We start from the raw sequence: 23,853 nt of genomic DNA on the forward strand, positions 1-23,853 counted from the left end.
CTTCCTTCCTTCCTTCCTTCCTTCTTTCCTTCCTTCCTTCCTTTTTGGAGGGCAGTTGGGGTTAAGTAACTTGCCCAAGGTCACATGGCTAGTTTTTTTTTTGTGTGTTAAGTGTCTGTGGCCAGATCTAAACTCAGGTCCTCCTGACTCCAGGGACGGTGCTCTATTCACTGCGTTTTAGCCCTCTTTCAGTGTCTAATTGTTCAGTGCTCTAGTTCCCATGCCTAGTGTCTGCAGACTTCTGTGTCTCCTTAAGACACCTTGGGCTGGAAGAAATGGCTTGCTGGGACTTTTTCTTGTTTTTTCCAGTCAGAATTGATCTGGTGCATTTTCTAGACCTTGGAGGAGGGTGTTTGCTGTATTGCTTCCTCTTCCTCCATCTTGACTCTGCCTCCTCCCATTTATACTACTCACTACTGTGGAACCATGGGCAAGTCTCTTTCCCTCCCTGGGTTGCAGTTTCCTCCTCTGCAAAGTCCCTGCCAGCTCTGACTCCCAGACCAACTCTTGTCTGGACTTCTAGTAGTCTCCCAACTTCTCTTACTGCCTCTGGGTAGTAGGTGCTGAATAGATTCTGGTTGAATGGAGTTGAAGTTGAGTCAGGTCTTGTATGGGAGGATAGCAGTATTTTTGGAAAGCACTGATTTTCTGGGCCAGAATCCAGGAGGGGAAAAAAAGGCTGTTCAGGTCACTTTCATTACTCATAAAGGAGGCTGAGATAGAAACCAGACTCTGGGGGAGCCCTGGGATAAGACTGTGTGCTTCCTTTCTTCCCTGACCCCAAGAGGCCCTCAGGTTCCTTTTAAAGATGAACAATAGAAACGCCAGCGTCCTCCCCCTACTCCTGAACAGGCCTAAATCAACCCAAGAACCCAAGAAAGAGCAGTGCTATATTGCATTGTAAACCTGAGATGAATCATGGTACAATGGAGAGAGCCCCAAGCTTCAGTTTCCTCCTCTATAATTCAAGAGGGTTGAACCAATCAATAAATAAGTATTTATTGTCTCCTCTGTGCCAGACACTGTGTTAAGACACACTGTGTCAAATAGGAAAAAACCTTTTCTATTTTAGATTTAGGAGATCTCAGAGACAATCCAATAAATCAATAAGTATAAAATGCCTACTATGTGCTCAGTCAAATGCTAGATTCTAGGAAAAAAATCAAACAGTTCCTCCTTCAAGGAGCTTAAATGCATAGGGATAGACAAATAAATAAATAAATAAATAAATAAATAAATATATATATATATATATATATATATATATATAGAGAGAGAGAGAGAGAGAGAGAGAGAGGTTTTTTTTGTTTGTTTTTTTGCGGGGGGAGATACTAGACTTTAGGTAGGAGATTTCACTTGAGCTAAGCTTTCATAGAAATGAGGGATGGGTTAATAATTGTAAGTGCTATGTATTCTAGGAGGCAGATGTGAGGAGAGACAGCATTCTAGGGGGTCAGCCTGGAATGTATTGTTGTAATGGATCTGACCAGCAATAAAAGGACCTTCCTTTTTTCTATCTTGGGAGTGAGGGTGAAGATTCAGGAGAGGGAAAGGGCATGTGTTGTCCAGAAGGTGGCAAAGAACCTTTTGAGTATTGTAAATATAAAGGTCACAGCCCCTCTATCCCTGTTGATTTATGTGTGACCTGTGATAACTTCCAGAAGGAACCAGGAAATTCCTGGGGATTATGAAGTTCTGGAGAAGAAACTGATGATCTTAGAGGTGTAGGTAGTGTTTTCATCACTTCTGCTGATTATTGGTAGAGGATTCAGAAGAGAAAAAGAATTTGGGAAGTCAGCAGCTGTCCAAGAAGATAGTGTCTGAGAGGGACAGTTGGATAAGCCCATCTAGTTTCAAACTTCTCTGTCTCCCACCACCCCAGTACTTTCCCTATGAGATTACTTTTCCTTTGAGGGCCATCTCCAGTCATTCTGATCCATATCTGGCCACTGGACCCAGATGGCTCTGGAGGAGAAAGTAAGGCTGGTGACTTTACACAGCCCTTCCTCACCTAAATCCAATTCACTTGCAAGTCATGGCATCACCTCCCTGATGTCATGGTCTTCTTTGAGACCGGAGGACAAACTTTTCCTTTATACTGTATATATCTTGTATGTACAAGTTTTTGAATGTTTTCTCTCCTATTAGAATGGACAGGGATTGAAAATTTTAATGTAATTAAATTTTTTTTTTTTTGCCTTGCTCTGTATTCCCAACCCTTAGCACAGTGCCTGGAACAGTTTGCTGACTGACTGACCATGACAGGCTCTGGTATATAAATATATAAAAATTTATATAAATATGCAGTTTCCTAGAGTCTTGCAAATCAGATCTCAGAATGATTTAAAGGGTCAGAGATAGAGAAAACCGCCTGCAGGCAATCAGACTAATAAATGCACTGATAGCATTTACATAGCACTCTGAGTTTTGCAAAATGCTCTACAAGTCTCATTTTTCTCCTCATGACAACATTGGGAGGGAGGTGCCATTATTATTCTCATTCTACAGATGAGAAAATTGACCTGCTCGGCTAGTAAGTGTCTAAGGCTGGATTTGAACTCTGGTCTTCCTGACTCCAGGCCCAGTGTTTGATCACTGAGCCATCTAGCTGCCTTGGGGATATAAATGATAGCTAGCATTTATATGGAATTTGAAGATTTGCAAAATGCTTTACATATGTTATCTCTTTCCATCCTTACCACAACCCTGTGAAAGAATAGCAGAGAAGAGGACTGATAATTAACTGGAGATATTATCTAAGAAAAAAGCCAACCACAAAACCTATGGCTTTGGCTGTCTTTATACAAATTTCTGAAATATGAGTAATGAATAGGATGAACTGGAGATTTGCAAGGAGGTAAATTTGGCCTCATAGGCATCACTCAGGATTGGTGGGATGAGACGTGTCTAGAATGGGGCTCTGGAAGGATGTAGCTTATTTAAAAGGGAAGAAAGATAGCAGAAGGAGGGAGAAGGGAGGATGTTGGAGTAAGGGTGGGGTCGAATGGGAGGAAGGTCAGCACACAATGCTATTGTGTGCCAAGAAGATATGTTCTTGTAAGAAAAGTCCAGAACCAAAGGCAGGAAACAATGAGTACATTTTAATGAGGGCTCACAGAGGGAGAAGTAAAAGTGATGTGATCATGGGATTATCGCAGGAGAACAGGAGAAAATATATTGACAAGGAAATGAGTAAACTTAGGATCATAGAATTGGAGTTAGAAGGGACCCTCTGGGTGGGTGGGGTCAACTAATCTAATCACTTCATTTTATTTTAATTCACTTATCCATTCATTCATCTGTCTTTGTCCATACATTAATTTGTTTAATCTATTGATTGATTGATTGAAACTGGGTCTCTATCTTGCCCAAACTGGAAGTGTAGCAACCCCTAGCAGTCCCGATTCTAATAGCATCGATGCTCCATTTCCAATATGGGTCAGTTTGTCCCTCCTTAGGCAGCCTGGCAGCCTCCTGTTCTCAGAGCCTACCATATTGGTCCTAGACTTGGTTTGAACACTCGATTGATATAGCTCAGAACTCCTAAATTCAAACAATCCACCAGGCTCAGTCCCCTTGGGTCTACCACCACACCCAACCCCCTTCATTTTACATAGGAGAAAAATGAGACCCAGTGGTTAAGTAATATGACTTTGGACACCAAATACATAGGAAGGAACAGAGGGAAAATCCGAGCTTCTTTCTACTATTTCCTCACCCTAGAAGTAGGATGGAAGTTTGAAATAATAGAGATAGGCAATCAGTGACTGGAAATCTATTGGCTCTCTCTGATTCTAACAGGGAAGTCAATACATTCTCAACTTGTCTTAATACTAATTCCAGTCTTTGAAAAAAGAAGAATGTGACTATAAGAACTGTTATTCTAGGCCATAAATCTGACAAAAGAAAAATGGAATAGTCTCATGTGTGCTCTAAATTCACATGGAAAAGCAGGTTCAAAGGGTTGTGAGATAGCAATTAATTTACCAACTCTTCCATGAAGCCTACCACGATTTTCCCTTATCAGAACGTGAACTCCCTGAGAGAAGGGGCTGGTTTTTTGCTTTGCCTTTCTTTGAATCTTCAACACTTAGCATAGAGCTTGGCCTATGCTAATAAATAAGCCTTTAATAAATGCTTATTGATAATAGCACAGAATTTTGTTTTCTTTTTTTTCTGATGTTTTCTTTTATTTTTGTGATGTTTCTTATTATGTGTTATTGTCCCCTGGTTTCTTCACAGACTATAAGCTCTATAAAGTCAGAGCCCTTTTTTATTCTTCTGAATTTCTGAATTTTTCACACCCCCAATTCTGAGGCTTTGAACACTCTTAGTAAATAATTTGAATGACTTATTGAGTGAATGAAGTTGTCCATTCAGATTCCTCAGGGGCAGGACTAGCAGCTGATAACAGGTCGGTGTGGTAGGAAAAAAGCACTGAATGAGAGGTTAGGAGACCTAGGTTCTGTCACTTAGTTGTTCTGTGTCTTATTCTAAACTAGGGTGGGGAACCTTTGGCCTCAATGGCACATGTGGCCCTCTAGGTTCTCAAGGGCATCCATTTGACTGAATCCCAACTTTACAGAACAAATTCCTTTATTAAGATTTTAAGCCCTAACCCCTATCCCTGAGTGATCCTTGACCCCAGGCCCATGATGAATCCTGACTGCAATCTTAGACTGACCACTGAAGTCAGCATGAGCTCTGACTTCAGACTGAGCCCTGAGCCTGGTCCCAGGCTGCATCCTGGTTCCATACTGAGGCTTGGTTCCTACCTCAGACTGAGTCTTAAAGTTGACATCAGATTGAGCTCTGACCCTGGACCCAGACAGAGCTCTGACTCCACCCCCAGATTGAGCCCTGACCCCAACATGAGACTGACCACTGGTTCTGAAGCCAGCATACGCCCTGGCTCCATCTCCAAACTGAGCCTTGGAAGTGGGTCTATACTGAACCCTTATCTCAGTCTTAGACTGAGCCCTGAACTTTTCTCCAGGTTGAACCCCAGGCTGAGCTCTGAAACCAGTCACAGAATGAACTCTGTCTCTGACCCCACACTGAGTCCTGGGACTGGCTCCAACTTGAGCATGGCCAGGTTGAAACCTGCTTCTAGTCTGACCTCTGACCCTAGCAGCAGACTGAACTCTGACCCCAGCCCCAGTTTGAGCTCTGATCCCACCTGCAGATTGAGATTGGACCCTAGAGCCAGACTGAACCTTAACCCCACCCTCAGACTCATCAATGGCCCTAAAACCAGACTGACTCCTGGAGTTGTCTTCAGATTGGTCTTTGACCTCTTCTATAGGCTGAAGTCTGATCCTAACCCCAGGCTTGGCTTTCATCCTGTCCCCAGACTGAACCCTGACCCTGGCTCCAGACTGAGGCCTAGAACTGGTCTCAGACTGGGGTCTTTCATCCTCTCCAGGATAAGTGCTGACCCCAGTTAAGGACTGAGTTCTGATAACAACTTTAAATTGACCAAGCTCCCTGAAGTCAGTGTGAGCTCTGACTCTAGCTACAGGATGAACCCCGGAGCTAGTGTCACAAGGTGAGTGAAACCTGACTTCAAACTGAACCTTGACCTTGGGCCCATACTGAGCACTGACCCCTTCTCCAGTCTGAACCCTAGCCAGGGCTCTAGGATGAGTCCTAACTTCAGAATGAGCCTTGACCTTGGGCCCACATTGATTCCTGACCCTACTTTCAGGATGAACCCTAGCCAGCATTCTAGGCTGAGTCCTGACTTCAGACTGAGCCTTGACCCCAGACTGAGCCACAACCTTGGGCCCAGACTGAGCACTAACCCCTTCTCCTGTCTGAGCCCTAGCTAAGGTTCTAGGCTGAGTCCTGATTTTAGACTGTGCCTTGACCTGGGTCCCAGACTGAGGCCTGATCTCACCTCCAGGATGAGCCGTAGCCAGGGCTTTAGGCTGACTCCTGACTTCAGACTGAGCCTTGACCTTGGGCCCAGACTGAACCCCGGAACTGGCTCCAGAATGAACACTGATTCCTTTCCCAGGATGAGTCTTGGTCTCAGTCATAGAAGGAGCCTCCAGCCCAGTTTCTGACTGAGAACTATTCCCAGTCATAGTTGGAGCCCTGACCCCAGACTGATCCTGGATTTCAGTTACAGATTGCTCCCCAACCTGAGTCCCAGATTGAGCCCTGAGCTTAGTCTGAGCTCTGGCCACAGTCAAAGGCTAAGCCCTGATGATAGTCACAAACTTATCCTCAACACGAACCCCTGAATGAGGACTGACCCCAGTCAAAGAATGAGCCCTGACCTGGGACTGAGGCTTCACCCCAGGTACAGATGGGGTCCTAACACCATCCCCAGAGTAGACACTGACTTTGGTCAAAGAAGGAGCCCTGACCCCAGACTGAGGCCCAATCCCAACATTGGACTGAACCCTGACCCCAACTTCAGAATGAGCCCTGACCCCAGACTGAAGTCTGACCCCAAAATTAGACTTAACCCTGTCCATAGACTGAGGCTTGACTCCAACATTAGACTTTGTTTTACTTCCAGATTGACCTCTGCCTCTAGGTTGAGGCTTGGGCTGAACATTAGACTGAGCTCCTTCCCTGGACTGAGTTTGACACCAACATTGCATTGAGCCCTGTCCCCAGATTGAACCCTGACTGTAACATTAGACTGAATCTTGCCTCTGAACTGAGCTCTGACCCCAACATTAGACTGAGTTTTACCCCCAGACTGAGCCCCTTCTGCAGACTGAGCCCTGACCGTAACATTAGATTGAATTTTTCCTCCAGACTGAGCCTGAACCACAGACTGAGGCCTTGGTCTAGTCAGAGACTGAGCTCTGACGTTGGCTCTAGGCTGAGCCTTGACCCCATATTGATCACTGACTCTTCGGCCAGAATGAAAACTGGCCGTAACTTCGTCCTTATCATTGATTTTGATCCCAGACTGAGTCTTGACCCTGGGCCTAGACAGATTCCTGACCCCATTCCCAAAGTGGGCCCTGACCCCAGCCAAAGACCAAGCCCCAGCCTCATCCCTAGAGTGAGGTCTGAGCCTGGCCTCAGAATGAGGCCTGAATCTGATTCCAGACTGACCCTTCATGCTGCATCCAGGCTGAACCCTTATTGACTCCCTAGACTGAGCCCCAACCCCGACCCTGGGCTTAGCACTGGCTCCAGTCAAAGACTGACCACTGACCCCAGTTCTACCTTGAGCTCTGACCCCAGCCCCAGCTTGGCTCACAGACTGAGCCCCAACCCCGACCCTAGGCTTAGCACTGGTTCCAGTCAAAGACTGACCACTGACCCCAGTTCTACCTTGAGCTCTGACCCCAGTCCAGCCTGAGCTGGGGACCCTAGCACACACTGGGGCAGGCGGCCACCCCCAGATGGAGCAGAGACTCCAACTCCAAACATAGCCCTGACCTTGGCCCCAGACCGAGTCCCAGCCAGCATTGGCCCCTTGTTCATTCTATTTCTAAGCTCAGGAAAAGGAAGGGGACATGAGGCCTTAGGTCCAGGGTCCTAGCTTCGAGGTCTGGCAGGCAGATGCAGATGGGACTTCCCAAGATAAGAGCCTTGGAACAATGGAAGGCTGTGTGGCTAGTCCCAGCCTCAGGCCTGGAGCAGGTCGACCTCCCAACCGACCCCAGCTACAGGAAATGAGGGCTGCAGGGTCATTAATTTGAGAGGCCCAGCCCGGGTGAAGGTGGGCTGGGGCTGGGGGAGAAAAGGGGGCTAATGCAAGAGTCTCCCAGGCTCAAAGCTGAAAGGCCCTTAGAACCTGGAACAGAGGAGGAGCTGGGAGTGAGCCACAGACCACAGCCTTCTGCCCCTCCTCTCCTCCCACGGAGGAGGGGGTCGGAGAGTCCTGGGAGGAAGTGCTCAATGAAGGTCACATGGGAGCACGGGCTGTTCAGGGCCAGAGCTGAGAGCAGCCCGAGAACACAGCATGGAATGGAGATCTAGAAGGGGCAAAGAGAGAATGTCAGAGCTGGGAGGGACGTTAGAACATGGAATGTTGGAGCTGGGAGGAACTTTAGATCATAGTGTATTAGAACTGAGAAGGCTCTTAGAACTTAGAATGTCAGAGCTGGGAGGGAGCCAGGTGTATGGATACACTTCTAGTCTCTGCTGCTGGGGGAGTCTGACTTTCCGAGCTGCAGTGGCCTAAGCTGAATAATCGTCTGCATTAAGACTGGCATCAGTGTGGTTACTAGGGAGGGGGAAGCTGGCCCAGGTAGGAGACAGAGTAGATCAAAGTTCCCACGCTGATCAGTGGTAGGCTAAAGCTATGAATAGCTCCTGTACTTCGAATCTAGGTGAGATAGAGAAAGGTGTTTGGGGGGGGGGGAGTCTTTCTTTTGTTGGGGGAAGGCAAGGCAATTGGGGTTAAGTGACTTGCCCAAGGTCACACAGCTAGTAAGTGTTAAGCATCTGAGACTGGATTTGAACTCAGGTCTTCCTGAATCCAGGGCCAGTGTTCTATTCACTGCACCACCTAGCTGCTCCAAGAAAGTTTTAAAAATAATAATTAATGGAAAATACTATAGGACATAAAATGTAATATCTGGGGAAAAAACTTTAAAATTGAATTCAAAGTTGTAAGGGATGTTAGAATATAGAATATCAGATCTGGAAGGGCCCTTAGAACACAGAATGTCAGACCTGGAAGGGCCTTCAGAACACAGAAGGTCAGAGCTGGGAGGATCCTTAGAACACACAATGTCAGAGCTGGAAGGGACCTTAGAACACAGAATGTCAGAATTGGGAGGGCCTTTAGAAGACAGGTCAGAACTGGGAGAGACTTGAAAACAATATTAGAGCTTTGAGGGAACTTAGAACAACACAGACTGTTAGATCAAGAAGGGACGTTATAAGGTAAAATAGAGTAGAATATTAGAACATCAAATGTCACACCTATCAGACACCTTAAATGGCACCTAATCCACTTTTCTCATTTTACAGATGAGAAAATTGAGGTTAAGCAGACTGGTGACTTGCTTGAGGCTATACACACTTGCCCCTTGACACTCAGCTCAGGGTTCTTTCCAAAACAGTAGACTGCTTTATTTCCTTCCCTTTTCGATGCCAACTAGTCCTTTTTCCAGTATTCTAAATCTGTGGAAAAAGATCTCACTTGAAAAAATGCCTTTTGAAGGCATGTGAGCATTATTGAGGGGCCTGAATAGCTCACTGAGGAGGACTGCTCTAATGTGCATATGAGTATAGTCCAGAAGAGAGGGATAACCGAGGACCCTGCTAATGACAGTACGTGACCAAGACTTCAGGGATTAGTCTTTTAACCTCCTTCTCCTCTTTCCATACAAGAGACCCTTCTGTGTCTTCCCTAACAAAGGATCGTGCAGCTTTTCTTTAGAGACCTCGAGTGAGGAGGAACTCAGTATCGATTGAAACAAGCCATTGCATATCCAGAAAGCTCTGATTGTAAAAATGTCCTCCATCGATGTAAAAGAGCATATACGCATTCAGAGGACATAGGCATGTAAGAGTTGTCAGGGGCCTTATAACTCACGCAGAGAACATATATGGGAAAGGCGTGATAGGGAGCACAGAAGTGCCTATTTCACAGGGAATGAATGTTCAGACTGTGTCCTAAACTCTGGATTACTGGGGGATTTTGGATGGAAAAGCTCCTTAACTTGGATGTGCCTGATCTACAGAGAGAAGGGGAGAGCAGAAGGAAGAAGAGTAGAAAAGGACAGTCACGTGGCCCTGGCCCCACAAGAGCGCACATTCTGGTGGGGGAGATGATAATCACACACAGGGAGCAATTTCAAACAATGCAAGTCAGAATGTAACTAATCACAAAAATTCTCGACTCTGACTCCACGTACCAGAGGTACCCAGGAGAGTGTGAGATTCTGAGAGGCTAAGATGTTCAGGAAGCATCAAGAGAGGCTTCCTGGAGGATGTGGGTATTGAGCTAGGTTAGGCAAGGAGTAGGATTAAGAGAGGTAGAGGGGAGTAGGGAGGGCATTTTTGGAGGTGATGGGTAATGGTGTGAACAAAAGCAAGAAAGTATCCATGAGCCTGGCCTGTTTGGATAGATAGTGAAGAGGCCAGCCTGTTTGGAGTGGAGGTTCCTGTTTGGGAAAAAGAGGAGAGAGCATTGGAGATGAAGTCAATTTACAGAAGGACTTGAATGTCAAGTTAAGAAGTCCAGATTAAATCCTGTGGGTGGTGAGAAATCATGGAAGAGAGTGAAGTGACAAAAGCCATATTTTAGCAGGACTTCATCTCTCTTGGCTTTTTACTTTATTCCTTTTTTAAAATCAAGAGGTTGGACTAAGTCATCTTTTAGGGTCCTTTCCAGTTATGACACTTTGTACTAAGGGTCCCCCCCAGTTCTGACATTCTGTTCTGAGGTCCTTTCTAGCACTGACAAACTGTTCAAAGGACCCTTTCAGTTCTAACATTCAGTTTTCAAGGCCTTGCAAGAACTGATATCCTATATTCCTCTCTCTCTCTCTCTCTCTCTCTCTCTCTCTCTCTCTCTCTCTCTCAGCTCAGACATCCTGATTTTGTGATTCTTTACAAGAATGATTAGTGGGAATCTAGTCTAGGGTGATAGTCATGGGAAAAGAGATGAAAGGACAAAAAAAAAATAATGAGATGTTTCCTTGAATGGGATGATAATCCAACTGCAGAAATGTTGAGATTGTGATGTTAAAGGATTGAGAGTTAGGAAGGATCTTAAAAATCAAGTAGTTGTATGTAAATTATATATAAATCATACACAATTGTCTGGAATTCCCTCATTCCCTCTACTCCATGAGGGAATTAGAGTCACAGGGATATTTCCTGATTTTACGGTAGTATATCTATGTGACCACATTAATCTTTTGCTTGTAGGAATAATGTGTTCATTGTCAATGCACCTCAGTAAGCTGGATGTCATTGTGCTCTTTGTCTGAAAATTTAGTTCAGTTGTTTTCAGTTGTGTCCGACTCTTTGTGAGCCCAATTTGGGGTTTTCTTGGCAAAGAAACCAGAGTGGTTTGCCATTTCCTTCTCCAGCTCATTTTAAAGATGAGGAAACTTAGGCAAACAGGGTTAAGGGTTACCAGGGTCACACAGCTAGTAAGTGTCTGAGCTCACATTTGAACTCAGGTCTTCTTCACTCCAGTCATGAACCTCTATCCACTGTGCCACCAAGCTGTTCCTTATTTGAGCTAGGTTCTTATTATTTAGCACCCCAAGATTTAGAGCTAAAAGGAACCTCAGAAACTAATTGGTCCAACTCTCTCATTATACAGAGAAGAAAACTGTGTAAAGTATTTGTAGATAGCAGACATGGACCCAAATCTGGGATGTTTTAGAAAGGATTCTTGCTTGGATGTGGGCTAGATAGTAGTTGGTCTTTCTAACTTCTTCCTTTGGTGTATTTCTCCTGGATCTTTAGGAAGGGGAAGAATCCACCCCCATCTCAACTGTTTAGTACTCTTCCATCCAATCTGAAGACTTAAGTCTGGATTTAAAGTCAGAGAGCCTGGGTTCAAATCCCAGATAGACCTCTTATTACCTGTGTGATCTGGCCTCTTCACTTCTCTGGTCCTCAGTTTCCTCATCGATAAAATGAGAAAGTCGGACCAGATCCAACTCTAAGGTCCCTTGTAGCTCAATACCTATGACTTTGAAGTCATCTTTTCTCCAGAAACAGAAAAAGTCCTATCCTCCAACTTTCTCATCATTCAAATATCTTCTTCCTTTTTTCCTATTTACATTACTCTGGACTTGAGGAGACTTGAGCAGGACATTGAACAAAAGCCTGGGTGTGTTTGGTGGAGGATAGACAAGCATTTCTGCATGTGAATCCCCTCTCCTGCCTGGGAGTTTCTAGTCATTCCTTGCATCTACAATACGTCCCTCCACTCACCCCTCCAAGAGCCCCAGCAATGGGTCTTCTCAGTTTTAAAACATTCCCTTTAATCATCCCTGTAGGCAAAGAGAAGAGGGTGCCTTGGGAAGGGATGAGGTTAGAACTCAGCCTTTGGAGGCTCAGTATTTTGAGGATTGCCTGGAATAGACAGGGTCATTAGTAGTTAGGTTGCTGTCAAAACAGTCCAGTTCAGTGCTGTAACTGACTCAAGGAAAAGAGTGGACTCCATAGTAGCAAGTATTGGGCTAAATGTCCTCTAAGTTTCCTTCCAACTCTAGATATCCATGATCCTAGGAATATCAGAACTAGAAGGAAATTTAGAACACAGAATGTTAGTGCTAAAAGGAATCTTAGAAAATAGAAGAGAGGAAGAGATCTTAGAAGAGAGAATTTGAGAAATGGAAGGAACTTTCAGTTTTGAAGAGACCTTAGAATGAAGAATATCCAAATGGAAGCAATCTTGGGACATAGTATGTTAGAACTGAAAGAGGTCCTAACATACAGAATAAATGTTAGATCTGGTATAAGCCTTAGAAAAGTCTTGAAAGGGATCTTGGAACACATTTCATAGAAAGAAATCCAGACCTGGGAGGGAGCTTGGGACATAGAACAGTGAATGTTAAAGTTGGAAGCAACCCCAGAGAACATCTAGGCTCATCTCCAAATTCTAAAGAGGAAAAAATGCCAGGCATGATGGTTCAGCACACCTGTATTCCTTGTTGCTAAGGAGGGTGAGGTTGGTGGATCTCTTGATATGAGAACTCTGAATTGCAGAAGGGTTTTAAGCCAATCTGGCATCAATATGGTGAGCCCCTGGGAGTGGAGGTCGTGGGGAGGGTCACCATGATTCCTAGAGAGAGCTCAGGTATCTGAGGTGAACTTTGACTAAACAAGGGAGGAAGATCACAGAACTTAAAATGGGAAATTTTGATTACATAAAATTTAAAAAGTTTTTGAACCAGCAAAACCAATGTAACTAAAATTGGAAGAGAAGAAGGAAAGAAACTAGGGAAAATATTTTTGCAGCAAGTTTCTTTGATAAGATTTTCATTTCTGAGATATCTAAGAAACAGATTCAAATTTATAAGAATAAGTAATTTTCTAATTGATAAATGGTCAAATAATAAAAATAGATATTTTTCTGAGGAAGAAATCCATGCCATCAGGGACATGAAAAATGTTTCGTCACTAATAATTAGATCATTGCAAACTAAATCAACTCAGAGATTCTATCTTATACCCATCAGATTGACAAAGTTAATAAAAATAGAAAATGGCAAATAATAGGAGGTCATCAGGAAAATAGACACATTAATACACCATTACCATAGCTATTAATTGCTTCCACCATTCTGGAAAGCAATTTGGAACCCTGCCCCAAGAGCCACTAAATTGCACATATCCAATGCCACGTCTAGGCCTGTAATCAAAAAAAAAAGAAAGAAAGAAAGAAAGACAGAAAGAAAGAAAGAAAGAAAGAAAGAAAGAAAGAAAGAAAAAGAAAGAAAGGAAGGAAGAAAGAAAGAAAGAAAGAAAGAAAGAAAGAAAGAAAGAAAGAAAGAAAGAAAGAAAGATCCATGTATACAGATTGAGCTGCTTCTCTTTTTATTGTGAGAAAGAACTAGAAACTAAGGAAATGGGAGAAGCTATCATTTGGATGATATCAGTTGGGGAATGATTGAACAAAATATAGTATATCATTGTAAAAGAATTCTTTTCTGCTCTAAGACATGATCAAAAGGAGAGTTTTAGAGAAATCTCGTAAAACCAGACTGAACTGATACCAAGTGAGAACAACACTGTTAAGATAAACAGCTTTGAAAGTCTTAATAATTCTGATTAATACAATGACCAATTATGATTCCAGAGTACTAATGATGAAGCCTGCTTCCCATCTCCTAGCAGAGAAGTGATGCCTTCAGGGTATACAATGAGACATATTTTTTTTGTACATGGCCAATGGAGGAATTTGTTTTGCTTGACTCTCCATATTTATTATAAAAGTTTTGTTTTTCTTTGACTTTTCATTGAAGATGGGAGAAGGGAGAGAGAGAAAGAAATATTTCTTGTTAATTAAAAGAAATTAAATTTAAAAAGTCAAACATACACCAAAAAGGTCATTGATAATTAGGATGTCTTGTAGTCGTCTCAAAGTTGACATTGTCCAAAACAGAACTCATTATCCTCCCCACCTCCTTCCAGACTTTCCTGTTGTTGAGGGCACCTTCATCTTCCCATCCATTAAAGCTCACAGCATCAGTGTCATACCCAGCTCTTCTCTTGTATTCATTCCACATAACTAATCTTTTACCAGATTTTGTCATTTTTACCTTTGTAACATCTCTCAGGTGTATTCCTTCCTCTCTACTTGGCTACCACTGTGGTTCAGGCCCTTGCCACCTCCCGACTAGACTATTGCAATAACCTGCTGGTTGGTCTTCCTACACAAATCTCTCCTCAATCCATCCCATCCTTCACTCAGCTGCCAAAATGATTTTCCTAAAGTACAGCTCTGACCATCTCATACCTCCTATTCAATAATCTCCAGTAGTTCCCAATGGCCTCCAAGATCAAATAGAAAATCCTGTATTTGACTGTATAAGTCCTTCATAATCCAGCCCCTTCCCACCTTTTCAGTCTTCCCACACCTTACTCTCCTCCATGTATTCCTGATCCATCAATACTGGCCTCCCTATAGTTCCTTGCACATAACACTCTGATTCATCTCATCCTTTTGTCTTCCCTGTCTTCTTTCAAGACTCAGCTCAGACCCTACCTTCTGCGGCAGCCCATCCCTCCTAGTACCCTTCATTTGAGATTACCTCCCATTAACTCTGTATATATCTTATGTGTTCATCATTGTTTGCATGTTGTCTTCATCATTAGATTGTAAGCAGCCAAAGAACAGGGATTATTTGCCTTTCTGCATATTCCCAGTTCCAAGCACTATTTAATAAATGCTCTATTAAAAAAAAAGAGGCGCTGTGGATTTCGAGTCAGGAAGACTCCTCTAGGTGCAGCCTTTGCCTGAATCTAAACTTCACAGAATGAATCCAGAGGCCCTGAGGCCCAGGTTCCCCACCCCTAACCTAGAGAGTATACAGAGGAAGACACCTGGAGTGGTGAAGAGCCTTGAGTGCACATGGTATGAGAATCAGCTGAAGGAACTGGCCATGTTTAGCTTGGAGAAGACTTGGGTGGATGTGATGGCAGATTTCACACGGTTAAAGGGCCATCAAGGGGAGAGAAGATTAAATGGGTTCTGTTTGTTCCCAGCAGCCAGAATTCGACAGTTAGAGTGAAAGTGTAGAGAGTCCACCTACTCTAGGCCTGCTTTTAAGAAGAAAAGCTTTTTTTTTTTTAAGTAATTGGGGTTAAGTAACTTGCTCAAGGTTACACGGCCAGTTATTTCTGGGTGTGGTGCTAAGTATCTGAGCCCGGATTCGATCCCAGGTCATCCCAACACTGAAGCCGGTGCTCTTACTGCTGAGCCACCTGGCCGCCCCAGAAGAAAAGCTTCTTAACCAAGTGAGTGGTCTAGAGGGGGGCGGGCTGCCCTTGGAGGGGCTGCTTCCCCCTCCTTGGACGTTTTCAGGCTCCAGTTCTGACCACTGTCAGGTGTTGTATAGTGGGGGCTCCTTTAGCCTGAATAGCTTCTGAGGTCCTTTCCAGTTATCAGACTGTGTCATTCTATGACATTGGGCCACACCAGCCCCTGCTGCCACCTTCTGCTGCCCGTCTGCTAGTTCTCTTCTTAAACAGGGAAAACAAACAAACACTAGAAGAAGTTGAGATAGAAGTACAGCCCTGTTGACATCCACCCCAGAAGCAATTTCCATGAAGGTTACTGGAACTCATTAAGGGTCTTCCTCTAAAGCAGTTAGACTTCCCTGCTGGGCTTCAAGTCTCCTAGGGAGGGGGACACTAAGTGTTTGCTCAGCACTAAATCTGGAGTCCAAGGACCCAAGGGTCCTAGCTCTGCCTCTCATCAGTTCTGTGGCCTTGGGCAAGTTACTTTGCCTCTCTGAACTTCAGTTCCTTTTATCTATTAAAAAAAAAAAAGAGGCACAGTACGTGAACTGTTGGACTTTGAATTAGGAAGACCTGAATTTAAATCTTGCTTCATATACTTATTAACTGTGTTACTCTATACTAGTCCCTTAAGCTCTTCCTGACTAGGTTTCCTAATCTGTAAAATGGGAATAATACTAGCACCTATATCACTGGAGGATCAATTGAGATAATATGTAAATTACTTTGCAAACCTTAAAATACTATATAAATGCTAGGCTTTGATGATGATGAGTTGGACCAGATGCCCAACTAAAAAACCTTCTAGCTCTGAATTGTAGGATTCTCTGGTCCCTCAGTTATCTACCTAATTTTTTTCTCCATCAAATTACAATCCAACCTCCAAGTGGCTGCAATGGGTCCCTCTGCTGCACTGCTGCACTGCTCCCATGCTGGTCACTTACCAAACTCCCTAGAGCAGGGCTGGAAACAGTTTTATGATGAGAGTAATTAGAGGTGGCATCTTAGGAAAGTTTACTCGAGCTGGAGTTACTAAGATGACTTTGGTAGTAGTTTGTGACCACAATCTGAGGACCAGCCTCATGAAGTATGGAGTGTCTCAGCATCAAATGATGAGATCACTAAATGATGAAGTCTTTGTTCTGGAAAACAAAATTTTAAATGCCTCTCAGTGTGCATAGTCCTACTTTGACCTCTTTAGTGATACGGTAGAATGGTGAAAAGGGACAGAGGATATTTAGCATAATGAACTAATAGACTAACCTTTAGATAGCATTTCTTTTCTTTTCATTCCCTCATTATGCTCAATACTCATTTCTGTGAAGAATCATGGCCCACTAAATATTTAAGTTGGCAACAATACGAGTCTGGAGACTCAAGCAAACACAGTATCCCTTCAATGAAGGCTGCCATTTTGTTGAGTTCTTTGCAAATTCAAGGTTTGGTGTGCTTGAGGTTAATGCATACGTGTAACAGGCGAGTTTTACTTATCTTACAAATACGATACCTACCATACTCTGTATGCTGGATAAGTAAAAATTATATTGAATAAAATGACTTCTAAATTTTAATTTATCTACAAAAACACAACATTTCAAACTTCTCAGTACACCTAACTAGGTATAATTACTGTTATGGCATATCCTTTGAGAACCATTGGTTTAGAACATATGTTTTATTTCTATATATATATATATGTATATGTGCATACATGCATGTGTGTATATATGTATATATAATATGTGTGTGTGTATTTTTCCAAGTATCAGATCTATATTCAATGACCAATAAGTCAACATACTTTTTAGAGCAAGAATTCTTAACCTGGGGTCCATGAACTTGTCTTGCTTAAGAAATAGTTTAATAGCTATATTTCTATATAACCGATTTCCTTTGTAACCCTATGGTTTTATTTTATGTATTCAAAGATATTTTCTGAGAAGGAGTCTGTAGGCTTCACTAGACAGACTGCCATAGGGATCCAGGACACGAAAGAAGGTTAAGAAGCCCAGCTCTGGAGAAACTAAACATGTTAATATTGACATTCTTCTGATAAATGAAACCAGAAGAGAGAAGGAAGTTGCAGTTAAAGCAAGGGATGGCTCACAGGTTTTCCTTGAAGAGGCAAATAAAGGAGTTGATGGAGCTGGTTTCATTTTGCACACAAAGGTAACCAGAAACATCATTTCATGGGACATTTAGTCATCTTCCTTCATAGCTTTGTAGTTCTCATCATAAGCTTAAGCAAAAAGACCACCATGAAGATAATTGGAACTCATGAACCAACATCTGTTGCAGGAGATTAGGAGGGAGAGAAATTCTACAGAACTGGATGAGATCCTCCAAAGTAAGACAACATGTTCCTTAATACTTGGTAACTTCAGTGCAAATGTGGGCATTGGGGGAGAGAGGCAAATAGATAGAAATATACACACACACACACACACACACACATATACATATGTGGATATGCATATAGCCATATGTGTAGGTACTTATCTATGTATATATGTTTTTATACACACATATATATAAGTATATATATATGTATATAGCTCAGGATTAAGATGTGAAAGAAGCGAAATATTCTTATGGATTACTCAAAAGTCTCACATTAAAATGTCATTCATTGCATCTTTAAGAAGAACCAGGAGGGGGCTGGATATGGGGAATATCATATAACCATATCAATAAACAAATAACCTCACAAAGGAAGAAGGAAATTGACTATTAAAAAAAGTTTGATATATTTGTTTTTATATACCATGACTTCCCAAATATATTTACCCCACCCAGTGAGTCATCCCTGGTAAGAAAGATTTTTTTTTTTTGCTTTTTGGAGGGCAATTGGGGTTAAGTGACTTGCCCAAGGTCACACAGCTAGTTTTGTGTGTGTGTGTGTGTGTGTGTGTGTGTGTGTGTTAAGTGTCTGAGGCCGGATCCGAACTAAGGTCCTCCTGACTCTGGGGGCCAGCGCTTTACTCCCTGCGCCACCTAGCCACCCCCCATTTATATTTATATGCATAAATGTTTATTCAACCATTCCCTAGCCTACAAGCAGCTACTTTGCTCCTGGTTCTTTGCTACTACAAAAAGTGATACTTTGAAGTATTTTGGGAGACACTGACTATGCCTTATCAGACAGGAAATGGCAGATTGCTAATATGAGAGTCATTTCTTAAATAGTTATCTTTGAGTAATCAAACTATCGGCTTGTTAGAGCAAATCAAAATGCCTAAATCAACGCTTAACTAAAGAAAAGGATCCAGTTAAGAAGAAGCAGCCTGCAATGACAATATCTCCAACTTTACCATGAAAGCTAGCTATCGGTACAGAGGAGAGGGAAATGGAGAAAGGGACTGACTTCTACAGACACTCATCCCTATATCCTTTCTAAATTGAATTTATATCAATCAGTCTCCACAATAAGGAGGCCAAAAGAAGCCCATAACTACTTCAGCAAGCAAACATTCACATCCTTAGCAAACAGAGAAGCAAGGCAGAAAAGAACCACACTGATTTAGATTAGAGTATAAACTTATTTGTGAAGCTTAATGAAGGATGATGATGGAAGATTAGGAACAGTATCACATCATAAAATATCAATGAACAATAGAGGGAAAATGGGTTTGCAGGAAGCATGGCATGAGACCTAATTAACAAACTAATTAATTAATTAATCTAAAGCATTTAGAGATGAACCAGCAGGACAATAAATATACAAAGAATGGAACATATGTGCTGTTGTGTCCGATTTTTTGTGACCCCATTTGGGGTTTTCTTAGCAAAGATAACTGGAGCGGTTGGTCATCACCTTGTCCAGTTCATTTTACTGATGAGGAAACTGAGGCAAATAGGGTTAAGTGACTCGCCCAAGGTCACACAGGTAGGAAGTACCTGAAGCCAGATTTGAACTTGCCTGATGGTTAGGTGTGTTGTGAGAAGGAGATATCTGAGTGATGTTAGTTACAGAGACAGAATCCATGAGGCTTGGTCATTGATTAGATATGGTACGTGAAGAAGAGTGAAGAGTCAATACTGATTGAAGATGCAAACCTAGGTGACAAGAAGAATGCTGGGAAGGTAGGAGGGAGGGCACATTTAGGGGAAAAGATAATGAGTTTTGTCTTGGGCACATTGAGTTTGAGATACATCTGGTATTGCCAGGAAATGATGGCTGGAACTCCCACAAGCAACTGGGACTGGGGCTCTAAAGAGAGATTAAAGCTGAGGGCACTTTCTCAGGAACTTCCCTGGAAGGGAATCATCCAGCACGTGCCTGAACATCTCCAGAGAGGGGATGTTCACTCCATCATGGGACAACCCAATCTATTTGGAATTTCTCTGATTATTGGGTAGTTGTCTGTATATTTAGATTGGGCCACAATCTATCTTTCTGTTATTTCTTCCTATTGGTCCTAATTTGTTCTCTTGGGGGTCACCCTGACCACGTCTTTTCTGTTTACTCTATGGCAACCTTTATGATATTTGAAGATAATAATCTTAGCCTTCCACCTCTGCTTTACATCACTGTCAAAGTCTTCTTTTCAGGCTATCCATCCCAGTCCTTCAACCATCTGTGAATGGCATCATCTCTACTTCCCTCACCATGTGGTCATCTTCTTCTGAATGTGCTCAGGTTCCAATCTAATAAGCATTTATTAATCACCTGCTATATGCAGGGCACCATGCCAGGTGATGGGGATGCAAAGACAAGACCAAAAAACTGACCTGTCCTCCAGGAGCTTATATTCTACTAGTTGGCCAGTGTTGTAGATCTTAAGATAAAATCTCAGAAGCTATCTAGTCCAACCCCCCTTTTTACAGATGAGGAGATTGGAGCCTAGAGAGAAGGATCTTCTCTATGGTGTTGGAACAAAGCAGAGGAGGGTAGAACTCTTGCCTTCCTAATTGTACGCAGCAGGCTGGTATCAGAGCTATCTAAGCCAATGTTCACCTTGTTGGTTTCCATGACATGAAAACTGTGGACTTTAGCTGAATATGTGGTCCACTAGAAACACCAGCTCTCTTGAATAACAAAAACAAACCACACAAGCTGACATTCAACTGGCCTTTTAAGGTTCCTCTCCTGAGGCTGATCATCTGGTACATGATGGAAATGAAATTCAAACCCAGGTGTTCTCCTCTAAATAATTCACTTTACACACATGATCTCTGGCCCTGGGCTCCTCTAGCCCGTTGAGCTAATATCCCCTCACCCAGAACCAAGGTCACATTCCCCATAAAATGTATCTTTTGACTAAACCACATAAACAGAAGCAATATTTTTGTGATCAATGATCCTTGGTATGGGCACTGGTAGACAAGTCACTAATTTCTCTTCTGTTCTAGTCCTTAGCTCCCCCAAGAAAGATTTCAAATCTAGGACACAGAATGAATGGCAGTGCCACTATAAGGAGTATAAACAGGTTTAGGGGAAAAGATAATGAAGTTGATCAGTGGGACTGAGGCCTAACACATTCCCAATTAAAGTCATGGCCTTGGTCCCAGCTCAGATGAGCCCATGTCTATAATTGACTTGTGGGTAACAGTGTATTGGAGAGCCAAGCTTTTCTGGTCCAGAGAGACAGAGGTAAGCAGGGTTCCTGAACTGGCCTGAGAGGGAGTTTCCCTGACTGAGTCAGATGAGTTCTAGCTAGTGGACAGCCTGTTGCCATGGAAACTCTGAGGATGTGCACAAAGGAGGGAGTTAGTCTTCAGGTGGGGAGACAAAGCAGGAGGTGGGCAGGCGGCCTCCAGGCAGAACCAGACAGGGCTGGAGGTGGGACAGGATGGATCCTTGGCCTGGTGCCTGAATGTAATTATGTGTCAGCTGCTTCTGATTTTTACCTTGTGGGGGTCTTGAGCTTTTTAAATTATTTTTTTCCATTTTAAATCCCTGTTGTGTCCATTCCAGAACCAGACAGACCCACACCAGATGGTGTGGTCCTCTCTCAGGGCTGCTGGAGTCCTCTCTGGTTTTTTAGCCTCAGTTTCTCTTAGGATCCAGTTCCAGTCTGACTTTCAAGAAGCCTTCAGCGATCACTCCAGTCATTGTGATTTCTCTCTGCTTAGAGGGCGCATAGTCCTGCTAGTCAGCAATAGACAATGTACTTGTGGACCACGTTTGGTGGTACCCACAAATCTTTGTCCCCTGAGAGAGCCCCTTACAAAGAGGCATCTTGGTGTATTGTCAAGAGTCCTGGGTGTGAGAGGAATTAGGGTGATGAGACTTGGTTATTCAACACAAAGACCAGACTCTATGAATTCAAACATTCCCCTAATTCTTCTAGGGAAAAAAAATACTTGTATTCTCCTATTGTAATGTTTGGTGAGAAACTCATGATCCCAAATAGAATCCTAGAATGTCAAAGTTGAGATGGTCCTCAGAATATAGAACCCAGAACAACAGAGTGGAAAGGGAGCTCAAAACATAAAATATAAGAGCTAGAACAGACTGTGGAACATAGAACAGAAGGGTAGAACTGGAAAGGACCTTGGGACATGGAGAATGTTCAGAGTGGATTGTAAGTTTCTTAAGGGCAGGGAATGTTTATTTTTTTGTCTTTGTATTCCCAAGGCCTAATATATACATTTAACAAATTTTTCTCATTGTCGCCCTCATTAAATTCAAGCTGGAACAAACCTTAAGAAAAAAAGAATGTAGAATGATGGAGGTAAGAGGAAGTTGGTGGATAGCATTAGACTTGGAGTCAGGAAAATCTGAGTTCAAATTTTGACTCAGGCCTTTACTAGTTATGTGACCCAGAACTGAAGCCATTCAACCTCTCTCAGCCTCAGTATCTTCATCTGTAAAATGGGTATAATAATAACACCTACTTTGTAAGGCTATCTTGAGGATCAAAAGGTATGTAAAGTGCTTTGCAAATATCCGAATGCCATATAAATGCTAGCCATTGATAGCAATAGTTTTTTTTAATTTCAGTTTTTAAAAAAGGATGGCAGAGATAAAAGTAACTTTAGGAAATAGAATATAGAATGTTTGAGGTGGAAAGGACTTTATAATTTATCTAAAGTAGCTTCCATGATTTCACATTGGCAAGGTGCGACACAGTGGTTCCCAACCATTTTAAACATGAGTTAAAGTTAAAAAATATATACATAGTCACACAATCATGAGTGTACTATTAAAACTATTGATTGAGAAAATTCATGATGAGATTACAAATTATGGCATATGAATGGAATGGGATATCATTGCACCATTAGAAAGAACAAATATGGGAAATTTATATAAACACTGGAAAATGTGTGTGAATGGATACAGTAAGATAAAGTAAGTAGATCCCAGAAAACAATATATAGGATGATTCTGCTAATGTAAATAAAAAGAGCACTGTGATTATAAGGTCCAATGTTGGCCCTGGAAAAGATATGTGGCAATGTGAATCCCTTTTTTTATTGGAGAGATGGGGGATGATGGCTATGGAAGGTAACTTATGGTATCAAACAGGGTCACTGTAGAGTTGATTTTGCTTAGCAGGGAATACTGAATGGATTGGAATTGGGGTGTATCCAGGAATCACTGTGATATAAAACCAGAGGAAATCAATAAAGCTTTTTAAAAATACATGAGAGGAGGGTGGCTAGGTAGCTCAGTGAATAGAGCACCAGCCTTGGAGTCAGGAGGACCTGAGTTCAAATCCGGCCTCATACACTTAACACTTACTAGCTGTGTGACCTTGGGCAAGTCACTTAACCCCAAATGCCCTGCCTTCCATCCTCTATAAAGACCAAAAATACACAAGAGCTACTATGAATTCAGTAACGCTTTTAAATTAATTCATATCTTACATATAATTAGTCCCCACAGTATTGAGCTGAGGGTTTGGCTTCAAGGTGGCACCTACAGCACAAGTAACAAGACCTGGGTTCAAATACTGCATCTTATATTTACTACCTGGGTGACTTTGTTCAAGTGACTTCAACTCTCTGACCTCAATTTCCTCATCTATGACATGAGAAGATTGGGCTAGATGAGCAGATGGATAGATAGAGAGATGGACATGTTAATATATCAAGAAGTTAAAAGTTTAAAAAATTAACTTTAAAAAATATTAATTTAGCTGATTTATTCAGTATGAGAATTCCACCTACCCAGTAGATCACAACCACTCTGTAAGTTAGTGGCAGTTAAGTCTTAGAAAGTTGACAGGCTCATACAGGTAAAATGATTTGCCCAGGGCTACACAGCTAGCAAGTGTCTGAGAGATCTGAATCCAAGACTCTCTGACTCTATATTCAGCACCCTTTCAACAGTATCATACTTCCCCCCTTCCTCTCTTTCTCTGTTTCTCTCTTTCTGTGTCTCTGTTTCTGTCTCTGTCTCTCTCCTCTCTCTGTCTCTCCTTCTTTCTCTGTCTCTCTGTCACACACACACACACACACACACACACACACACACACACACACACA

This window comes from Petaurus breviceps, unplaced genomic scaffold (assembly GCF_028583685.1).
Source record: "Petaurus breviceps papuanus isolate PSGF00001 unplaced genomic scaffold, PetGlider_PUasm1.0 90823, whole genome shotgun sequence".
Classification (NCBI taxonomy): Eukaryota; Metazoa; Chordata; class Mammalia; order Diprotodontia; family Petauridae; genus Petaurus; species Petaurus breviceps.